The sequence below is a fragment of the Mus pahari genome, chromosome 17 (genome assembly GCF_900095145.1).
Source record: "Mus pahari chromosome 17, PAHARI_EIJ_v1.1, whole genome shotgun sequence".
Lineage (NCBI taxonomy): Eukaryota > Metazoa > Chordata > Mammalia > Rodentia > Muridae > Mus > Mus pahari.
In genome coordinates, this window is record NC_034606.1 from 58353795 (window position 1) to 58378430 (window position 24636).

Here is a 24636-nt window from a genome sequence, read left to right on the forward strand (position 1 = left end):
CACACGCACAAAACACACACATACCACACACAGACATACACACTCAGATTACACCCCCCACATAAACACACACCACACATACCACATAGACACATACACATCACACATTCACCACACATACATACAGAACAGACATACCACACATACACCACACACACAAACATACACACACCACCTATACAAACATACCTCCTGATACCACACTCATACCACACACAGAGCATATACACACTTTACACCCTACACCCTACACCCTACACACACACACACACACACACACACACACACCATTCACACACATTCCTCAGGGAAGATGGGCAAGCCATTATATGGCATGACAAGAAGTCTTTCTCTTCATTTCTCTACCACAGAGCTTTAAAGAATCCCTTAGAATGTGTGTGTGGGGGGGTGTCACTCTTGACACCACTTTCTGAATCCTTATGTATAATTTCCTGGGTATTGGAGTATATCTGTCATTTCTCACTCATTTTCTCCAGCTATTTTGGCAACAACATGTTTAAGACTTACTAAACAGATTAGCTTTGTTAGAGAGTGAGTTAAGACCCAGGTGGAAATCGAAGAGATTTGTGGGGCAAAGAGAAAGAGAAACTTCTTGGAGGAGTACCAGTAACTAACTTGGCCTGCAGTAACTTGGTAGAAGTTTCCTCCAGTTTGGTATGGGGTCAGGGACAACATTTTTGAGTACCTAAGCTGTACGATGCTTTTGTAATAGTTATCTCACTCATCACCAATTATGCAAATTAGACATAATTATTCAGTTTTCAGACTTAAATCCAGGAGGGCCGATAGAGACAAAGCCAGGAGGGCGGCTCCTTAGTTCCACGAATTTTTTTTTTTTTTTTTTTTTTTTTAAGAATTGAAGTGCTTGAGTTTTATTCAGAATCAATTGAGAGGCAAACATTAACCCCCTCATTTGTCTCCATAACACTGTCTGTTGTAGCCACCTGTTGTGTAAAACCACCCCCAAACCTGGTGGACTAGGTCAACCACAGTTGTATTTTTGCTCCTGCATTTGTAATTTGAATAGGACTGGGGAAGAAAGGCTTCGCTCTGCTCTGTGGCTGGACTTAGAGCTGGAGTTTCAGACTGGGTGCTTGCCTCCTCCCACATGGCTTCTGCATGGGGTTTGGGTTTCCACACAAAATGGTGACTAAGTTCTAAGAGCAGGGGTTTCAGGGAGGGAAAGGTGGAGAGGGGAAGGGGAGAGGGAGAGAGAACTAGCTCTAGAGAGTCTAGAGGCTTAGGTGGACGCGAGACTGATTTTCATAAAGTCCTTTGGAGGTTACAATGCATTACTTGCCCTGGGCACTGTTATTCTAAGCAAAGATCTTCCCAACATCCAAGATGGAGAATACAGATCCCATTTTTTGATAGGGGTGGGCAGGGCTCAAGACACTTATTTTTCCCCAGAGTGAGAGCCTCAGCTCAGCTCATTTAGGAACCAGGCTCTGTTAAATGATCAGGGAGGACTTCATATACTCCCACTGACCCCTGGTGTGTGTGTGTGTGTGTGTGTGTGTGTGTGTGTGTATTCTTGCCCATGCAGGCATATGTGGGGGACAGTGACTGACATAGGCTGTCTTCCAAAATCACATCTCCACCTTATTCTTTTGAGTGTTTCACTGACCCTGGATTGTGCCGTATAGGCCTGTCTGGCTGCAGTCCCTGGAGTCTGCTTGTCTCTCCACATACCCAGCCCTATGATTACAGGATTTTACTCAGGTGCTGGTGATCTGAACCCCTTACTCCCACAAGTACTTTAACCCACTGAGCCATGTTAAAGGGGTTGTTTGAACTTTGTGCTTACCTTGTGTGCTAGCTAAGACCGTGGAAAACTTGCTATCCAGTAACAACTTGGGTTTTTCTAACACCCTCTGAAGAATAAGGAGTCACAGACAGCCAGAGAATTTTAGAGAGAGAAAGGAAATTGTTATTGAACAAAACAGATGTGTGCACGAGCTCTTAGTTATTCCATATCTGACAGACATTTGTAGAAAGCCTGAGTATCATGCATCGTTCAAATCCCCCAGGAGATAAAAATGTGTGGTGTATTCCTGTCTCCAAGAACTAAAGGTGGAGGAGGGCATGAAGGTTGGAGCTGAGCAGAGATACATCTGTGTATTTGTTAAACCATTGCCACTGAACCAAGGATAGATGTGGAAGCAAAACTCGAAGAGAACTGATGCCAGCTGAGTGAATTATGTTATAGGGAGAACCGTGAAAGCCAGAGGAAACTCAACCCCAACCTTCATTTATCAAAGATGAAGAATCAAGTTCCTTCTGGAAGCAAAGTTGCCAACCTAGCTTTCTTGACTGGAAATCTAGTGCTCTTTCTAGAGTGCTACACAACATTTTTTTTTTTTTTTGTACTGAACAAAAAATGTGTTTGGAATATAAGAGCATTGGGAGTTCAGTTATTAAAATTTCTTGTGAAGCAGTCTTTATCTCTGAGTCCAAAAATAATGTAGGTCAAGGTCTTGATTAGATGTGTTAATAGGGACTAGCAGAATATGCAAATAATGGGACCAGGAGAGTATGCAAAGAAGGGGCTAAGAGAGTATGCAAATATGGGACTAGGAGAGTATGCAAATAATAATGGGACTAGGAGAGTATGCAAATAATGGGACTAGGAGAATATGCGAAGAAGGGGCTAGGAGAGTATGCAAATAATGGGACCAGGAGAGTATGCAAAGAAGGGGCTAGGAAAGTATGCAAATATGGGACTAGGAGAGTATCCAAATAATGGGACCAGGAGAGTATGCAAAGAAGGGGCTAGGAAAGTATGCAAATATGGGACTAGGAAAATATGCAAATATGGGACCAGGAGAGTATGCAAATATGGGACCAGGAGAGTATGCAAATATGCCCTGCTCAGATTAGGCAGAAATCTTATTGGGTCTAAGGGTTTCAGTTTCTGATCTGGCTGAAGTTTGACAAGATAACAAGCATTTTGGAGATTTAGTCTCATGTTATCACTCTATTTCTTGTGATATCTTGAGGGTTATAGTGAAAATATTGGCTAAAAGGCAGACAGAAGGATGTATAACACCCCAGACATCTGCTAATCTATAAATGAACTGTTTTTCATAAAAACTCATATTATGACCATGAAAGTATTTGACCCTGAATATTAAACACATTTTCCCCTACCTATTCTTTTGTGTTTTATATATTTGCCCCAGGATCCTAGAAGTTTGTCTGAGATAAAGAACAATAATTACTTAATTTTACTTTGACAGAAGCTTGGGGTATTTGGCCTAATCTTAAAAGTGTCTAGAAATTCCTAAAATGGAAAGCTTTTCAATTAAACTCATTTTAAAATTGGTATAGCAAGAATGATCAGGGAGTGAGGAGTTCATGTACTCCCATTGCCCCCTGGTGTGTGTGTGTGTGTGTGTGTGTGTGTGTGTGTGTGTGTGTATACTAAAAGAACAAAGGAGGTGTCACTCAACAAATGGTGGGCTGTGTTCGTCATCCCTGGTATGTCAGGTGGATGATGACAGACTTTCCAGAATTATGGACTCTCAGTAATATTTCTTGTATCTGGAAATGTTATCCGGAGCACCCACCATCCCAAACTTTATTTTGAGTAGTTGTGTAATGAGCTGTGCTCTGATTTTTTACCATCGTGTCCGTCACTCATGCTACTGAGAGCAGAGAAAACCTGTCTCTACTTCATGTGCCTAAGATTTCTCAAGACAACTGGAGCCCAGCACACCGAACCATTTCAAGATTCTTCTTGTCATAAATAAAATCAAATCAACTTTTATAACAGGATGGCTGCTACGGGCCAGGTATAATATGCTAATTTTCATAGCAAACTCTATTTTCAAGTACATTTCACAGTTTAGGTTTGGTGAGAAATGCTCAATTCTCACCATGTGAACTCTCAGACTGTTTTGTTGAGCAGTGCAGACATAGCTGTCTCGAGAACCTTTGAAGCCAAAATTAAGCATCCTTCACAGGAGTGTACATGGGAGGCAGTGCTCTATCTGAGAACCCTCGGTAAGTTTTCCATCTCTGCTGGCCCTGTGTGCTGACTGGAATAGCACGTGGAACATGATGCCTCTTTGGCCCTGCATAGATGATGCAGGAATGTGTGGAGAAAAGGTTTAGCTTGTCTGGCGTGGACATACTTGTGAGGAGTTTTGAATTCTGTAGCTGACTGGCATAGGAAAAATTTGCTTGGTGGTATAATGAATTTGACTTATATAGAAGACCCATGGGTGCTTGTGATAAGATGTCCCCTTTGCCCCCAGATACTGTAGCATTCCAGAGATTACCCGACTCAGTGACATCTTGTTGCTTTAAGGATGAAACTCCAGACCTTCATGGTAGAACTCTCGAACCTTCAAGGTCTCTGCAGACTCAACCCACTTTGTCCTTCCTTCTCCTTTTCTGGACCCCCCCCTTTTTTTTTGAATGCCTTTCTCAAGTTCAACACTGGTTGATTTCCCTAACCAGAGCTGTCCCCATCTGGGTACTCTAGCTGGCTGTTATTCATTGTGTAGACTTCAGCTTAAACTGTGCTTCTGCTAGGAAGCGGTCCTTCCACATGCTGCATGCTCTGCTCCAACAGAGTTGTCCTCATGGTATTGATCACATAATCACGTACCTAAAATGTCACACAACAACGCAGTTGCAGACTGGCTCTTCAGCAGGACCCTGCGAACACAGGGTTACAGATGTCATTTCCCTGGCTCTACTCTTCTCACCATGGAGGGAAGCATCTGGCTACTGAAAACAATCTACAAATAAATATATTATGTAAGGTACCTAGCAGAGTGCCTAAGATGTGGCCACCACCGTGTGACGATCAAGCATCATATATCTATATCTATATCTATATCTATATCTATACCTATATCTATATCTATATCTATATCATCCATATCATCTACATCTATATCTACATCTATATCTATATATTTAACTTTTCCACTTTTACAGTGCAGTTAATTTGATTTTACTTTATGCTTTTGTTCATCTGGGAATAAAGTTAGGCGTCCACTTCCTTGGTTCCTCAAGACTGGGTCAACAGAGGCTGGAGAGATGGCTTTGAAGTTAAGAAGGCTGGCTCCTCTTCTAGAGGACCTGGGTTTGATTCCTGACACCAATATGGGGGTTTAAAACTGCCTGCAACTCCAGTAGTAGGAATCTGATGTCTCTTTAGACACTTCATACAAATGGTGCACGGACATACACACAGATAAAACACTCATACAGATAAAGAAAAGGACAAGAATGAGCCAACATTGACACATCCCAGCTCCGGGGAAGCATGGCATAAGAATTTGGCATAAGTATTTTTGAAGACGTTGTTTTTGTGCTGAGTAGGTCCATGAACATTAACAGTCAGACTCATGTCTGTAAAGGAGCCCCAGTCCTCCGTTTCCTCTCTCTCCTCTCAATACCCTTCAAGGATGGGGGAGAGCAGTGTTGTTTGTTTTCACTTTCTGGGTGCCAAAGCCTTTTATATGAACTATTTCATTTTAATATGCCGTTTGAGATAGGTATTTTGATACTAACTTAATGGATAAAAGAAACCCCTGGGACCTACGGAGAATAAGAAATTTGCCTGAGGGGACCTAGACAGTGAATGAGGTAGCCTCTCTTACGGCGGCACCACCCACCTTTCTGGATAGCGTTCAAACATCTTTAATACCTGGTAAACTTTGTTTGTGCATTCAAATTCCAGCAAGGGTTTTAGAGGCACAGAAGCTAGGCATAGATTGTTCATGGAATGGTGTTGAGCCCAGGGACTTGTGTATGGTAACTAAATACAGTCTCTGCAGTAGAACTCTATCCCCTGCCTCTCTTCCGGGGATTTTAGCTGGAAAATAGATTTCCCCTCAGGCAACTTTGTCTGCTTCCCTGTACAGGAGTGTGAAGATCCACTGATAAGAAATGATGTGACCAGACTGATAAAAACCATGCAGCTGAAGAGAAGAACCTGGGGTTGGTTGCTTAGAGACGGTAGAGACAGCTGTAGAGATCTCCTCTTGCTGGGAGAGTTCATCCCTGGAAGTCAGACAGTGGAGAAGCCTGGCATCTCCCCTGTTGTAGGAGTACAGATGTAGTAGGTTTACTGTACCCAGAAACTTTTCTTCCCTTAGAGGAACAATGGCTTACAGAAAACAAAGACATTTTCCTACCATCATTCCTCAGGATGAATGATATTGTATCTTTGATATATTTTTTAAAAAATTAATTTTTGATAATTTTACTTATGGATACTATATTTACATCAGTTCCCTCTTTCTGTCCTCCCCAGCCCCTGCCACATCCTCCCACCCCCTTTCAAATTCATGGTCTCTTATTCTTTAATTGTTGTTGTTATATGTACATACACAGTTACATGTATACACACATAGTTACATGTATACATGCATGTATATTGTTACATATGCATTATACATACAATCTGCTGTGTTTATTTAGTGTTGCCTATATGTGCATGTCCTTAGGGCTGATCATGTGGGACTGAATAATCTATATCGCATCTCATCCCTAGAGAAGACTGATTCTCCTCCCTCAGCAGTTATTAATTGCCCACTGCTGTTCACCTAGGGGTTAGGCCTTGGGAAATTTATACTGTCTATGCTGGCAAGTCAACTGATATTGTCACTGTTTTGATCTTGTTTAGGAAAACACATTGTTGAGCTCTCATGGGTGCAGTTTCTCTGTCATATATAGAAGACATTCTCATGGCAGAGGTCTTGGTCCTTTCATTCATCTTTCCACCTCCTTCTGTGATGGTTCTTGAGTCTTAGTTGTAGCGACTTTTTTTTATACATATAGAAATTGGGGCTGTGTACCCCACAGTCAGTTGTTTTCCCAGAACACCGAATAGACAGGAACAGAAAGAAAATTCTGCACATCCTGTAATCATCAAAACACTAAACGTACAGCAGAAAGAAAAATATTAAAAGCTTCCAGGGAACAAAACTAACTAACATATTGAGGAAAGGTCATTAGAATAACACTTAACTTCTCAATGGAAACCCTAAAAGCCAGAAGGACCTGGATGGATATTCTGTAAACTCTAAGAGACTACAGATGCCAGGTCAGACGATTATACTCAGAAAAACTATCAGTCACCATAGACAGAGAAAGAAAAACATTCCACAGTAAAATCAAAAGCAGTATCTATCTGCCAGTCTAACTCTACCAAAGGTATTAGAGAAAAACTTAACCTGAAGAGGTTAACTCTAGTCTGAAGAAGTTAGCCACACTCAAGAAGACACAAGGAATAAATAATCTCTGAACAGTAACTCACACAAGGGAGAAACACACCTCACACCGTAACAACAATATAACAGTAACCAACAAGCACTGCTTGTGGATAACAGTTTCCCAATGAAAAGCGTAGACTAACAGAGTGGATTAGAAAATAGGATCCATCTTTCTGCTGCACCCAGGAAACACACCTCAACAGCAAGGATAGATACATCAGGATAAGGGGCTGGAAAATGATATTCCAAACAAAAGCACCCAAGAAGCAAGCAGTATGTAGCATTTTAACATTTGGCAAATAAACTTGAAAACTAAACTAATCAGAAGAGATAGAAAAAGACACTACATAATCTCAAAGGAAACATCCCCAAGAGGATATAGATTGTAAACAGTAATGCACCCAAAACAAGGGCAAGCAAAAGCACCGAAGTTCAATCAATAAATCACATATTGACCCTAACACAGTGACAGTGAATAACTTCACTACCCCACTCTTGTCAATGGACAGGTCATATATACAAAAACTAAACAGAGAGATACTGGAGTTAAATAGCTTCATAAGTATAATGGACCTAGCAAACATCTATAGAACATTTCACCCAAACAGAAAAGTATGCCTCCTTCTCAGAAGTCCATGGAACTTTCTCCAGAATTGACTACATACTTGGATACAAAGAAAGTCTCAACAGATCCAAGGAAACTAAAATAACACATGCATCCAATTTGATTACCATAGATCAAAACTGGATATCAAAAATAACAGCAATGACAGAAGGTATGCAAACTCATGGAAACCAAACAACTCAGTATAGAATAAAACAAAATGGGTTGAGAGAGAAATCATTTGTGAAACATGCTCCCACACTGGTTGGCTGCATGTAGAAGAATGCAAGTAGATACAATATTAATCACCCTCCCCTCGCACAAAATTTAACTCCAAATGGATCAAAGACCTCAACCTAATACCATATACACTCTGAATCTGATAGATGAGAAAGGGGGGGATGGGCTTGAACTCATTGGCATAGAAAAGGACTTTCTAAACAGAACACAAATAGCATATACAGTAAGTAATTAATAAATGAGACCTCATGAAACTGAAACCTTCTGTAGGACAAGGGACACCATCATTCAGGCAAAGCAGCAGACTACAAATGAAAAAAACTTGTCAACTATACATCTGATAGAGGGTTAGTCTTTAAAAGATATAAAGAGCTTAAAAAAAACCACAAAACACAACTAGAGATCAAGAAAATGAATAACCAAAATTTAAAATGGGGAATAGAACTAAGCAGAGAGTTTTCAAAGACAAAATACAAATGGCTGAGAAACAAAGAAGCATCCAACACTCTTAGCCATCAAGGAAATGCAAATTAAAACTACTTTGAGATTTGATTTTACACCAGGATGGTGTAAGGTTAGGATGGGAAAGGTCAAAAGAGAAACGACAGTTCATGCTGGTGAGGTTGTAGGCTGAGTGAAACACTTACCCAACACTGGTGGGAGTGCAAACTTGTACAGTCACTGTGGTGGTTTCTCAGGACGCTGGCAAGAGTTCTACCTCAAGATCCAGCTATACTACTCTTGGGCATATAATACCCCTCTACCTCTTGCTTATCCATGTTGGTTGCTGTTCTAGTCAAAATCAACAGAAATTGAAAACAGCCTAGATGTGTGTGATGGTTTGTATATGCTTGGCTCAGGGAATGGCACTATTAGGAGGTGTGGCCTTGTTGGAGTAGGTGTAGCCTTACTGGAGGAAGTGTGTCACTGTGGGTGTGAGCTTTAAGACCCTCATCCTAGCTTCCTGGAAGTCAGTCTTCTCCTTCCTTTAGATGAAGATGTAGAACTCTCAGCTTGTCCTGCCCTGTGCTTTTCTGGATGCTGTCATGCGATAATGGATGGAGCCTCTGAACTTGTAAGTCAGACACAATTAAATGCTGTCCTTATAAGGGTTGTCTTCATCATGGTGTCTGTTCACAGCAGTAAAATCCTAACTAAGGCAACGTGTCTTATCAGAGGAGAAATGTAACCATTAACGGAGCTATAAACCTGCAATTTACAAATGTGACTGTCTGCAAGATATACTGGTATAGTAATGGCAAGATGTTGTAGGATCAACCAACTTCCCTGATTAGATTTAAGGCCCATTCTACAAGATAGAACCCATGCCTGACATTACTCAGGTGCCTAAGAACCTGAGACTGGATAGACCGTGGGTCTAGGGGAAAGACCATATGCTAGTGTTCTGATAAAGCAACCTAGCCGAAAATGACTCCTAATGACATTCTATACTCATATATGCCATATTTACTTAAAATGACTGCTATACCTGTGCCTTCCTCAGCCATTGTCAGAGAAGCCTCTTGCTCTAGATGGGAACCAGCAGAGACCCATAATTAGGCAATGTGTAGGGAGGGAGAGAATTTGGAACACTCAAATGTATATGAAATGTCTTCATCGAACCTCTCTTTTTTAAGGCTCAGGGTGCTATTTGGAAGAGGAGGCAGAAAGACTGTATGAGCCAGAGTGATGGATGACTCCAAGAAAACAGGGTCTTACAGACACGAAAGGACCGACGCACATAGGAGCTCACGGATAGCAGCACGTGCAGGGTCTGCACAGGTTCAAGCCACATGGGGACCCAGCGCTGAGAGACAATAGATTCCTACCCCTAACGAAGAAGCTATCTGCAATTGACCCCTGCTTCCCAAAGAAAAATTATTGTTCTCTAACAGAGTCTCACTGGGTATATTAACCATATTTAAGAGCAGGCTTCATGCCCAGCAGTAGATGTCCAACACAGAACGAACACAATGGTATTTTTATAGACTTTTCATTTGCTTGCTTGTTTGCTTGTTTCGCATTGCTTTGTTTAGGCATTATGCTTGTATGTCATGTTTTCTGATGGTTCTGCTTTAATTTTAATTTTTTGAGTGTATGTATATTTCGTGTGTGTGTGTGTGTGTGTGTGTGTGAGTGTGTGTGTGTTTTAAAACCCTGCTTTGTTTGTTTTTGTTTGCTTGTTCATTTTCTAAAGAGAGGACGAAAGGGCAGGGAGTTGGGTTGATGTGGAGGTGGGGAGAATCTGAGTGTAGTTGGAGGAGGGCAACATGTAATCAGAGTATATTGTGTTATTATTATATTGTATTAATCAGAGGTTTTTTTTCTTTTGTGTGTTGTGGGGGGCGGGGGGAGGAAAGGCATCCCAAGAGAAGGAATTTTAAGAAATTCTAATTAAGACTGTGACTGCAGTGTTTCAAGAGCTCCAGGATGGAGGGAAGTGGCCCTTCTCAGTCTTGCCTCTGCCCCCAAACTGGGTGCTGAGCACGCACGGTCTTGATTCCTTTAAACCCCAGCAGTGTATAAGTTGCGTTCATTTAAAAACAATTTCTGGTAAGTGTGAGAATATGAGTTTGAATTCTACTTCTATCCTATCCTAGCTTTAGGAATGCCCTCACCTATAAAACAGGGACACAATAATTGGTTTTTAACTAACTTTTCCATGTAATTATGATACGGCCTATGCATGACTGAGGGAGTGCAGGATGCTTTCTTCATGTGATATGATGGGATTACATATTTGGACTTTGCTCCTGGGTTACTGGGGGGTGTCTAAGACCATGGAATCTCCTGAGTGATCAGATGATGAAAACAGATGTTGCAAACACCTTTTGCTGTCGCGTGGTGACTCTTGGCACGCGTCTGGTTGACGTCAGAGGAAGGAAACTGCTAGAAAGACTCAGCCCCAACTACATGTTCCAGCCTCACCTCCAGCCCTTATTTAATTATATAATTCCAGGAATCAGAAAAGGGGACGGATGTTTAGTTCAAGTACCAACAGCTAGCAATCTAACAAATCCTGCTCATGTTGTGAAACTTCCATAAGACCATATAAGCTCTAGATTTGATGAGCTTCTACGTGGGTGAACACACCAAGGGGCTGGGTGAGTTGTGTGCCTAAAGAAGCCAGGAACGCCCCTTCCCCTCCACTTGACTACATCTCTCTCCTATTTAGTTGGGTGACACGTGTTTAATATAATAAATGTGATAGTGACTGACGTGTTGTCTGAGTTCTGTGAGACATTCTAGTGAGTTCTTAATCCCGATGGAAGGTCTGAATTTGTAGACTTGCAGTCAGCCAGGTAGATGTATTGGGGTGTGTGTGTGTGTGTGTGTGTGTGTGTGTGTGGTTTGGATACCCCATTTGTAGTGGAGTGTAAGTAGATGTGGTCTGGTGGGATGGAGTCCCACAATGCATTGGGCTTACTCTGAGTGGTGAGAGCACTGAACTTAATTGTTGGAAACTGACTGGTATTAGAGAACCAGTGGATGGAGGACTGTGGAAAGATCAACTCATTTTCTGTCCAATTTCAACATAAATTAACTGGAGTCGGAAACTTCAGGCCAAGAGCATTGGACTAATATGAATCTCTTATAAGGTAGTAAAATTGGCCTAATTTAACACATTACTCTATGGGAAAGTATTCCGCAGTTCTCATGGTTGGCAGCCAGTGTTATGTAGGGACTAATAAAAGAGAATTGTCATTACAAATATAGTCAAGGACCTTCTGATGTTGGGGTTGGTTGTGTAACACCTATATCTGTCTTTCCCCTTAATGTGTGCATTTTGAAATGATTGATTTGAAGTTAATGCTGGTTAAAATGCTTTATTTCCACATATATAAAAATCTCAGTACAGCACAACTGTTGGTGCAAAGTACAGCTCTGAGAATCTTGGAAGAAGGGGCCCTGAGGCAGCTTTCTGGGTCTGGTCTGCTATGAAGCATGGGTTGATAGGGTCAAAGTCCAAGACTTTGGAAAACACAACCTTCCACCTAGAACTTGTTCTTACAAGTCTAGAGGCTGAGTCCAAGACTGAGGTTCAAGCAGGGCTTTCTTTTCAGGTTTCAAATGGTTTTGTAATTTTTTTTCCTTATGTCATCACATAGGGACATGAGGGTTGCCAAAGTGGAGAATGTGGGAAGGAGAAGAGAGAGGGAGAAAGAGGTGGAAAGCAGGGAGGGAGGGAGAAGAGAGAGACAGAAAAAGAGAGAGAGAGAGATCAAGTATGAGGTTACAAACTGTGGTCTTATAATCGAAATAGATCCCATTCTACAATCTCATTTAACTATTACAGTAAGGGTGAGACCACCATGGTAAAGACCCTATGATAAATTCCCCATCTCAAGACAAGAACACATTGAAGGTTAAGTTTCAACATGTGACTTTGAGGGGACACAGAGGCCTTGGTCTTTGGGAATGGCCAGGACAGAAGCATGTTTAATCTAGGGTGGACACGATGATGCTCTACTGCCAGTGATAAGTGTACAAGAGACTTTTTGAACTACCTTTGGGCAGATTTTGATGAGTGGACAGAACTTTGAAAATTAAAGTGACTGAACAGAACTAATACATTTGAGGTGGAGGGAACACAAGGAAACTGGCAAGAGTGGAAAATAAGGACAGTCTGGAGGCAAGGGTCAACCAGATTGGCTGAAAGATTATGGTATTTTAGGAGGACAGTTTGGTGCTGATGAGACTGCAAAACCTGGAAATGGGAAATGATGGGGAGGTATCAGAGGCAAGCAGGCTTTGCCTCCCTTCCATCCACTTGGTTGCCATTGACAACACTGATGCAGGGGAATGGGAGCATCACCTGGGGTTTAAGCAACAGGGAGCAGATTCCACAGAATGCGCTCTGCTCTAGAAATACAGCATGGGACAAATGGGAGCCACTCATCATTCAAATTTCCCAGTAGTCACACGCATGAGTTGCCGACCACTACTGCAAAAGTAGCAATAGGCAACTTGTTTCAATCCAAGTTGCCACACTGGATTGAAATAATGTAAATCAATTCTCTTACAGTTTTGGAAACCACAATTCAGAATCAAGATGTTGGTTCAGCTGTTTTCCCTCTAGAGTCTTTGGAGACAGTCTGTTTCCATGACAATGCCAGTTCAGAAGCCACATACATACTTTCCTCTGTGGCCTGTTCCTCCACGATGTTGGAGGAACCTTAACAACAGTACCTGCTGAAGTTAGCTTTCCCTCCTCAGCATCCTTGTAATATTGGATCCTTTATCTCAGTGTCCTTGGCTCCATCCTATATAAGAAGGCTCTTCTGGTGCTAATACAGCATTTTCTCACACAATGGGGATTTGGATATTGGTATCTTTGGGATCTTTTTATTCCTCCACATTAAAAAATATCAAAAATTAATTTGGAGATATATAATTCAGTGGTAGAACACTGGCCCAATTCTCGGCAATGAAGAGAAAATAAATCTAAAATTAAACTGCTGAAATTATTTAATATTTTAACATAATATGTAGAAATATTGCAAGCATGAAATCAGTGCACATGCAAATTGAAAAATAGGGCTGGAGAGATGGCTCAGTTGGTAAAGTGCCTGCTCTATAAGAATGAAGACCTGAGATCCAGTCCTTTTCATACCACACTCATGTAAATGCCAGGTGTGTTAATGCACATCTGTAACTCTCTTTTTAGGGGTGTGGTGGAGTTAGAAACAGGTAGATGGATCCCTGAAGTTCAATGATCAGCCAATCTAGCCAACTGGCAAACTTCTGGTTCTGTGGGAGACTCTGTCTCAGCAGATAGTGGGGAGAGCCAAGTGGCAGACCTAGAGCTCAACGTTCCACTTTGTTTTTATTGTATGTGTACGTATGTGTGTTTCTCCACGTGTACACACACATACACTTTAAAATACAATTATACTCTACATACATATAAAATATGCAGGAAGTTGTATAAAATCATATGTATATGCATTTCCCATTAAATTTTCTCCAGAGAGTGCTTAAATGCGTATCTCATTTCAGATTGGGCCTTTTCATTGGCTCTGCTGATTTGGAATCATCATTGAGAAAGTCCTAGGCTGTAGCAGAGAATACTGGGAGGAGAGGGTAGTAGGCAGTGCTATTAGCTTCTCTTCTTGACAAGGAGATTGTTCTGTTGTGGGGTAGAGGATTAAGTCCTGCTTTGGAAAATGGAAATGAATTGTTTTGCATGAAGGTAGGAATGTGGGTCTGGGAGTCAGAGAGGAGTCTAGCCGAAATTTGTACAAGAAGGTTGGGGAAAGACTGTGGTTGAGGAAAGAACCTTGGATTTGCCTGTTTAGAGGGGCCAGAGAGGCACAGAATACTGTGTAATAGACAGAATCTAGAGCAGTGGTTCTCAACCTAATGTTGTGACACTTTAATACAGTTCCTTAAATTGTGGTGACCCCCCATCTAAAAAAATTATTTCATTGCTACTTCATAATCATAATTTTGCTACTGTTATGAATTATCATGTAAATAAATATATGATATGCAGAATATCTGATATATGACCCCCAAAGGGGTCACAACCTTTAAGCAGGCAATGGCTGGTTTATAGGGAAGAGAAAGGATTCAGAGAGTAGCAACAGAGCCCCCATTTCTATGTTAGCCATAAGGAGCCTCTTGGTGGCTCTGGCAAGTCTTCCCAGTTGGGATGTGATCAAGGCATCCATTGCGGAAGCAGGAAGCTGCTGGTTCACCAACGTGTTCTTTAAAGAGTAACAATGCAGTTCTCACTACTGAGTAGATCTAACCCTGGCAAGTTCCGTGATGCAGAGGATAAAAAGAATGATTCAGGCATCCAGGGATCAAGTTTAAGTCTCTGTCCTATAAAACACTGGACCCCCAAGCTTGTCTCTTAATACCACTTTGCCTTAATCTCTTACCAGACATTTGAGATCCATCTCACAACCTCTTTGGGTTGCCGTAAGGATTAAACAAATGCTACAGTTTATGCACCCCACCCCAAAACCTGAGTTGCATTTTAATTCCAGATGTGACTATCTGGGAAATGGGGGTCTAATTTTTTTTTTTTTTTTTTTTTTTTAGGTCCTGAAGACTTGGCCTGCAAGAATGGATTAATGCTATTGTGGGGGTTGGTTCTAGAGAGAAGACTCCTTATGCTTTCTCCTGATCACCCTCCTGTGACTCTCTCATCATGATTTCCACAATGTTCTGATATAGCACAAGGACCCTGACCAAAGCCAGTACCATGCTTTGGAACTGTGACCCACCAGAGACACAATCTGTTGGATTCTGTTATAGCGGCATCAAACAGACTTATCCAGTCTATAGGTATATATTTATTTGTATAAACATATTCTCCTCTGGTCTTTTTCAGTTAGAACAGTGTGTCTCTATTTTAGCAATATTCAAAGACTGCTCTTTGCATATACTGTTGATTCAGTGTCTTGTCCCCTGTTACTTAAAGTGACTCTAAAGTGGTCCTGCACTTAGATTTGTGTGTGTCACCTGTAATGTAGTGCTGAGTCACACAGAAACTGAGGAACTGGGACCCTGCCAGCATGTAATTGATTGATGCAGGCTTTAAACATTAAAAATAGAAGAAACCGGAAAAGAAAAGAAATTGCGTATACCTAAAGCGATATTTATATTGTCACTTGGAAATATCATTCTATTTTCTAATATTATACATATGAATTCTCCCCCCCCCCCAAGGACTAAAGACAGAAATGTCACAGAGTTAAAAGCTTTAAAAGGCCGATAAGTGCTTCACCAAGAAACATTTTCCTCTACACTTCGGGGGAAATCATGCTATCTATTGGTGCTCAGCACAGCGGGGAAAGGAAGTCCTCTGCACATTTTTGTTCTCTGGCTCTTTATACTGAAAACAGACTAACGAGAAGAAATGGAAAACTGCATTTTACAAATTCTGAGACGTATCTGTTAGAGTTAAATTGAAAAGATAGATGCATACAGACACACATATCTTAACAAAGCCCAACCCACTCATTGCAGAGTATTCTCTTATATGTTCTTCCTGTAGATTTTTCCAAGGTTGCACACCTTTTACTCTCTGCTCCCCCCGCACCCCCCCCCATACACTAAGGATGCCTGGAGGGTGCTCTCTGCTTTCTTGCTTTTAGGTGATAAGTGTGGTGGTGTCATGAGTACTGGCTCTGGCTGCTGAGTTGGGTGATTCTTGGTTGGGTGGTTTTGCCCTCCAAGGGACTCCAGCAGCGTCTGGAGTTTTGATTCCAGGCCAGGGGAGGACTGTCGTTACCAGCCGACTGGGAGAGCTCTGGGTTCCAGCTAAGCATTTGTAGTGCACAGGACAGATGGCTGAACCCTGACTCCTACCTATGCATGTGCTTGCTCTACATGTCAACAGCGATGGATGTGGAGGGCCTTCTAAGCCTGCAAGGTCTGGAGTCAGGTCCCTAAGCAACGGTCAGAAGATGTGGCAGAGTCTTCTTGTTTTTAAAATGAACACGAACCATTTTGTCATTTCTAGGAAGTAAAGCAGTAGATGCTACTATGGAGAGACGCTGAGCCTGGGGTCACCTGTATGGCTCTGCTATGTCCTCATCTTTGCCTGGAAGTTCCCCTGGGGATCCCATGGCCAGCTAGTCACACATCTTCCATGTGTAGTCTTTCCTTGGCATGTTTGGGGAAGAGACAGGCAAATTCTCAAGGGTAAACTGGCTTCACTTCAAGCCTATCACTTGAGTTGCTAAGTGTCACTGTAGATAAGCTGGTCTAGATAGTGGTTTTCAGCCTTTGCAATGCTGTGACTCATTACTACGGTTCCTCATGCCGTGGTGACCCCCAACCGTAAAGTTATTTTTGTTGCTACTTCATAACGGTAATCTTGCCATTGTTATGAATCATAACATAAATCTCTGCGTGTTTTCCAGTGGTCTTAGGTGACCCCTGTGAAAGGTTCATTAGACACCAAAAGGGTCACACACAACCCACTGGTTGAGAAACGCTGGTCTCGGTCTAGATACAAAAGCTGAATGCTACAACTAAGTCATTCCCTTAAAGTCTCTCTGTAAGAAGATTAAAATATCACAAAGATTAAGTCTTGGAATAAGACCCTGATGTGCTAACTTCATAGCCACATTGCTCATTTTTTCCTTTAAAAATTTAAATTGATTTTTAAAATTAGTATATAAATAGGTTTCTTATGGATTTTCATACTTACATGTCTTTCTACCTTTCTCTTATTCATCCCCTCTCCCATTTCCTCCACCCATTGTCTTTTCCCCTCTAGCTGGTACCCTGGCCTCTCCCCCACCAGCACCCCATTCTGCTCTCATGTACATGCATTTCCTTACCCTCTCTTATCTTCTCCCTTCCATCGTGAGCATCCCCCTCACTTCTTACAGTATCTGCTCAACCCACACGTGTAATTCTAGATTTCACATGTAAAGGAAGAGATGCTACCTCTATCGCCTTGAGGCTGGCTTGTTTTGTTTAACACGACGATTGCCAGTTCTATCCATTTTCCTGCCAATGACATGATTTTATTCTCCTTTGTGGTCAAATGATATTCCTTTGGTCCACCCCTCTCTTGAGGGGCCTCTAGGCTGATTCCATTGCCTGGTTATTTGGAATGGCGTAGCAGAGAACGTGGTGGTGCAGGTCTCTGTGGTGTGTGGACTTAGCATCCTTTGTGTGTGTACACAGAACTAGTTGTATCACTTGGTCCAGGCTCTAGTCTTGGTTTTCTTAAGGACCCCTGTGTTGATTTCCACCATGGCAGCCCACGTTCACATTCCTACCTGCAAGAATAAGGTTTGTTCTTTGCCTGCCCCATTCTCTGTGTTAGCTGTCATTTGTTTTTCTTGATGATTGGTGTTCTGGCCAGGTGAGATGGAGTCTCAGCCAGGGTTGGTTTATATTTCCCCGATAGCTCAGGATACTGAATACTTTTTTGAGTATTTGCTGGCCACTTTAGGTTTCTTTTTAGAACTGTCCATTCAATGAATTTATTGATTAGATGATTTGGTTGTTCAAAACCATCTTTATTTGTTGTAAATTTTAAATATTTTGTATATTTAATCCCCTGTCTGATATGTAGTCAGCTTAGATTTTTTTCTCCCACTCTGTAGGCTGTCTTTCCAATATGCTGATTGCTTTGTTGCCCTTTTAATGACAAGGTTTTTAGTGACATGAAGTCCCATTTGTCAATTCTTGTGTGTATCACTGAACTCCCTTTTAGACAGTCTTTTTTTTAATATCTTGAAGTGTTTGATCTATGTTTTTTCTCAAGCAGTGTATAGACTTACAGGTCTTGCTTTTTTCTTTTTTTAAAAAAAACTTATTTTGAATTGATCTTTGGGCAGGGTGAGAGACAAACATCTGCTTCCATTTGTCTATACGAGGAAACCCAACTTTCTTGGCACCATTTATTGAAGGGGCTGTTACTCCTCACCTCCATGGTTTATTCTTGACACTACCATCGAAGATTAGGTGGCAATTATATGTGGATTTATTTCATTCTGTTCTCTTCCTCTGGTCTACGCACTCATTTTTTGCTCAGAGCCATACTGGTTTTGTTGCTGTGGCTTTGTAATCTAAGTTAAAACCATCATACACACATAGTCTCTTAGAGTCTGTGAGTAATTATTGCTAAAGAAGAAACACAGCATATAGATAGCGGGCTGCCGTAAAGATAAATGAGGCACAGCATACACAGTGGGGCTGAACCTGAGTGTAGTTCTCCGTCAACTTAGGATCCGAGATGCAGATTGGATTATTCATTTAGTTAAGGTAGAGGATCGTTCTGCCCATGCCCTGGGCACAGTATGAGAACACATGGGACTGAAGGATCATTTTTTTCTGAGTTCCAGCTAAAGCTGCTCTGTTCCAGGAATCTGGACCTTGTTGAACAGACTTCTGAGTTTGGTCTAGATTTTTCTCTATAGGGCCCTGACTGTGTCAGCTATGTCTCTTTCCCTGATGGCTTGAGAGCTGTTTCCTCTGCTTTTATTTATTTATTCATTTATTTATTGATAAATTTTCTGTCTCATTCGTACTTTCTTCACGATGACCTGTGAACATCACGAACCAAAAGTCTGTAGGCATCTGAGCAGGCAGAATTAACCAGAGATGCTAGATGGCTAGCATAGCTTTGGCCTGTGAAGTTATATGACCCTATACTCTCGGACACTTACCCTCTGGTTGACCTCTGACCCCAGCGTGACCATAATGGTTATTAGGAAATTCTCTGTCCTCTGAAAGGAATGCTTGGGAGGGTAATGACATAATTGTCCCTAATCCCGGTGGTGAGAAGAAAGTAAATGTCCACCTTTTGGAAATGTGTAATAAATCTAACAGGTAGAGTACATTTACCTTACTGAACTAACACATCCTAAGGGGAAAAGCAGAGAAGGGATTTCAGTGGAGAGCTTTTGCCCTCTTCATGGCCTGAGAGAGTTTCCAAGCTTCTTTAGTAGGGCAACTATATTCTCAGCACCAGTGGCACTTTTGACATGAAAAGGCCCAGAGCTCCCTGTGAGGAAAGCGTTGGTACCACTGTCTGGTTAGTTCAAGATGCAAAAAAGTTCCTGGTGCTCTCCACTGAACCAATTCCTACGCTTGTCTCCAAATCAGGGGAAAACAAATACTTTAGTTTTTTTTTTTTAATTTCATTTTATTTAATCTCACAGATCCTTTCATTTTGATCCTGTTTTGCAATAAATATGAGGTCAACCAATCAATCAATCAATCAATAAATAAATAAATAAATAAATAAAAAAGAAAAAAAGCAGACTCTTAAAATACTTGCCCTGTTTACAGCAGGATGCCCTTTAAACTTATTGAAATCATAGCTATTTGAGTTTGCAATTTCCCTTTGACTTGAAAGATAAGAGGGAGGTTGTGATACAAAACTATGCAGAATGGTCCTCAATACCTGGAGGAGATGGGGAAATCAGGTAGAGGGACCATAGACATTTACATTTTCCTGTGTCAGCCGTGACTCTTCAGCATAGAGTTGATTTTATGGAGAGAAGAAAACCAGATGTCTACCAGCATTTTTGAATGTTACCCATATGATGGGACGTGTTCTCACCTGTGTTCTCTGCCTTAACCTTTGTATCACCTGCCTGAAGGGGTACTACCATTCCTTGTTCTACAGATGAGGGAGGAGTGACTGGGTCATGTGACCAGGGTCACACAGCTGGTGAACGAGAGCCAAGATTCCAACCCAAAGTAGTCTGACCCCCTAAATGATTGTTCTTTTTCGTAAACTAAGATCCCTTTACAAATGGTGGATGTTTCCCCCACCTTTCTTCTCTGCTTTGTAAACTCACCTCTTTGCAATTTTTCTCCCAGAGGATGTTGGAATATTGAGTTGTGGAAGACTCGGGAGCCTGAGAAAGGAGAGGCAATAGTCTTTTTGTAGGCATGGTAGATAACCATTATTGCAAATGCCAATGCACTTGTAGTTTGTAAAGTGCTTAGAGAATGAATACAACCCTGTTATTACCTAGTAATCATGTGTATTATTATAATAGCATACAATTATTTAGCTTGGGTAAAATTAGAATGCCGCATATTTGAAAAGCCATCTCTGTTCTGCTTTTTCTCCACAGTCACCAAGGAATGCTGTTTCCTTACGGAATTGCATTGTAATCTGTTTTTCATGGGAAGTTGATTTGCATCAGATTTTCACCTTTACTCGGGGACTTCTGTTTTCTAGTAATATTCATGAATTTGCATTTGTTGACAGTGGGCATGCACTGGTTCCATACATGTAGAATTCATAGCATTCTTAATAAGAGAAGTTTCCATGGGAACCGCTTGGCTGAACCAACAAAAAAACGCTACTGTGTTTCAGACAGGCAATTGCTGTGAGAGGTACCTCCTTCCAGATGTGTCTGTGTCCACATTTGCTGGGTACCAAGGCCAGATGGCGACAGACAGATGCTACCAGTACCAGGAGAACCTTTAGGGCCGCAGCAAGCTTACCAAGGAGCCCTACCAGAAAACAATGAGCCTGACAACTGTTCTTTAACTCAAGAAAACTTTGATGGGGACCTGGTATGTGTGTGTGTGTGTGTGTGTGTGTGTGTGTGTGTGTGTCATCCTTTTGCTTATCAGCTTTCATTGGAAGAGAGGACTCAAGTCAGTATATATTATTCTGTAACATCTTAACAACGTTGATTAAAATTTTGTTGATAGATATTTTGAAATAGTGTAAATTTACTTTTCTAAACCTTTTCCAGTTCTGAGGAATTCTTGATGGGTCTTATTTTGTTTCTTCATCTGGTTGTTCATGGTGTTTCCAATCTTCTATAAACTTTCCATGGGGTGGAAAGATTCATGGGCTGGTAGACTCAATGTACCACACACAGAATTTGTACCTGGGATCATGGGATCTGTGGTACTCCTTATTACCATCCAAAAGCAAAGCTCTACTGCGTATGCTCCACCATGGAGATACCACACTGAACTAAAAAATTATTAGTTATGGAGCCTTGATATGTTTCAGATAGAGTTAAGAGAGATATTAAGAGCGCTACATGAAGTCTTCAGATGGGTGGTGGTTAAGTCAATGAATTTTATTTATTTATTTATTTATTTTTAGAATAAAATTACTCTTTAAAATGATCCTTTCAGAGGTACTATATGAGACTTTGAGGCTTCTGTATGCCTGAGCCCGTGGCTCCTCGTGGTGCTGCGAGCCTGATATTGCTGCGGCACCACTTTCTGCTCATAAGAATAAGAAACTCATGCTTAATTTCTGGCCCTCTCTAGCTGGAAAGTCTCCAGGGACCCGCTTGGGAAGCTGTCTGAATGTTGGTGCAGAAGGAAGGGCATGTGGTCTAGACATCAAGAGCGCAAAGGTTGTAGAACCACCTCAAGTTCCTGGGAACCACTAAGGGTACGGAGATTTATGGGAGCTTGGGCCTCATCCACCATTGTAGCCAGGAGCCCAGAATCAAATTAAATCATGGAAACCGGATCCAGCTTGCCCAAGGGTTTGGCAAAAAAAAAAAAAAAAAAAAGGCCAGTGTCTGTGCGTCTTGATGCTCCCTGCTTTTCCTACTTTAGGGGAAGCACCGAGTTCAGCGCTGGATCCACATCCAAGTGGCTTGGTTCCGTGCCCTGGCTGGTACAGGAGGATCCAGGCCCTCAGGTCCTCTGCTTCCTTGAGTTCCCTGTTTGCTCTCTGCAGCTTGCCCTGTGAGTCAGGGCGCAAACACTTGGATTGCTGTCTGCTCCGAGGGACAGGGTGAGTCTTGTCTAGTGAGGAAGAAGCTGGCGAAGCTGGCGGCTGTTTTGCAATCTTTTGGGACATGCTTGCAACAGAGGATTTCACGATGAGTAGATTTTGGTCTTTCTAAGAGGAAAATGCATCCACGGATGTATTTGTCTCCTGGCTGTGGTTTCTGAAGTCATATTAAATTACATTGAAAGCGCTCTTCTCATTGTCACAGCTCTTTGACTATTTCGTTAGATATTTAAAAAGATGATACGTGGGTGAAGGCCGAATGACTGGCTATTCCTGCCTTGGGGGAGATGTTCTCATGGGGGAGGAAATGACTGCTGGGCAAAGCAGGGAGGTCATTTCTAGGCAGCTGGATGGACAGAATTCTCTCTCCTGCTGTTCTACTGTCTCCAAGTGCAGCATTAGCTTTGCCAAAGGAATGATTTTTTTTTTTTTAAATCTCTTGCAAACAATTCCAAGGCTTTATTTTAACTGTGAACCTCAGGAAACCAGGGCCCCATACAGTGCTCTCTTGGCATTAAGTTGTGTCTGAGGGGCTCTAAGGCTGGGTCTGGGATGGCTTGGCAAAATGGGGAAGACAGACAGCAGGGAAGGAGCCCTGTAGAACCAAACTATTAGGAATTCTCCTTTGACTAGAATTTGTGTGCATCTAGACCATCAGTAAATGTAACTCTTTGCTTGAAAGCCTTGCTACTGTTAGCAAAGGAAATATTTTTAGCAAAGACTTACTTCATTTTCTTTTATTCTCTTATTTGAATAGTTTTGTTTCTCTTTGTTGCAGATTTTCTCCCTATCATCTGTCTGTCTGTCTGTCTGTCTGTCTGTCTCTCTCATCTATCATTTTCTCTATCAGCCTACTTCCTTAATTATTTAGATGCATCTTATCATTTCGTTTTGGAGATTTCAGTGTGTGTGTGTGTGGGGGGGTTATTCTGAGCACACTGCTGAGAAGTTTCAGTGGGTAGCAAAAGTAGGGTTCAGGAAAGGATAGAACAGGCCTGGCTAGTTAGGACACTCGAATTGTCCATAGGAAGCACACTTGCTGGAAAGCAGTGGTCACTCTTGCAGTCTTTTGTGATGGACGGGGGAGGTCATTTCCCCCTTGCTTGGCTCATCCATTCTCATCGCTGGGATGTTTTCCCTTGGCTTATGGCCTTGTTAATACCCCTTAGCTGGCTTATCAAGTTTTTACACCTTGGTGTGAATTAGTTTATTGGCCCCTTTTCTTAGAGTCTGGAGAATGGTAGGGAGAGGGTAGAAAAGAGAGGAAGAGAAAAGAAAGGCAAGCCACTGGGTATGCTTCAGGTCCACTTTCTGCTTTAAACCTCCTAGTCTGGTACAGCCTGTGGGCTCTGCCTCGGGGCTGCCAGGAGCAAGGCTGCCTGAATCCTTCAGCAGTTCTCCAAACAGATCCTTCCTTTCCTTAGTGAGATATGACATCTGTTTTAAATTAGGTCAGTCTTGCAGGTAACGGCGCGACCCACACCTTCTTTGGAATATGTGTGGAAGCCATAATGAAAATGAAGAGAGTAAATTATTACTTGTGTGTAAGATACTCAGTTTGGTACATTCAATTTTTTTTTTTTTTAAGGCCACCAATAAACAACTTCTGGAGAGCACATTTTAAGTCCACTCCTGTGCAGCTGCCGTTGTGTTTAATAAAAAGGTAGGAGAGGAGAGGAGTGTGTCTGGTGGAGGTGCGGTAAGACGTGGGGGCAGGGGGTGCCTCCGCTGGCCCATGCTGAGACATCCCTTCCCCCTCAGGGACCAGCCACACAACTGTGGTATAGTATAGAATAGAGTTTAATCAGGGCATGGGGAGAGAAATTGAGAGGGTAGTAGAGACAGAGAAAGGCAGAGGGAGAGTAGAGGAGTAGAGACTGGCCATGAGTAAGTGGCGGAAGAAGTGGGTGGGGAATTGGGAGAGAGCGGGGCAGGAGAGAGAGGACAGAGCCAGAGCAAGAAGGTAAGAGAGAGGAGGGGGCAAGCAACCTATTTTATAGTGAGTCAGGCACACCTGGCTGTTGCCAGGTAACTGTGGGGTGGAGCCTAGACAAAAAAAAAAAAAATGCTAACAGCCGCAAGTTATTGTCCAAGATGGATAGATTTTATAGGTCTCTATGTAATGTCTCTCCTAAATGAATTAAAAATACTTAACACTTGGGATGTATATGTTTACTTACAGGCATCTTTAACTCATACTCAATATGATCTTGGTAAATTCTTCATCAGGTGAGTATGTCATTGATTACATTTTTCCTTAAAGATAAGGATCAGAAGTTAGGTTAGATTGTCTTGTGGTGACAAATTGCTATATTTGATTTTGTCTT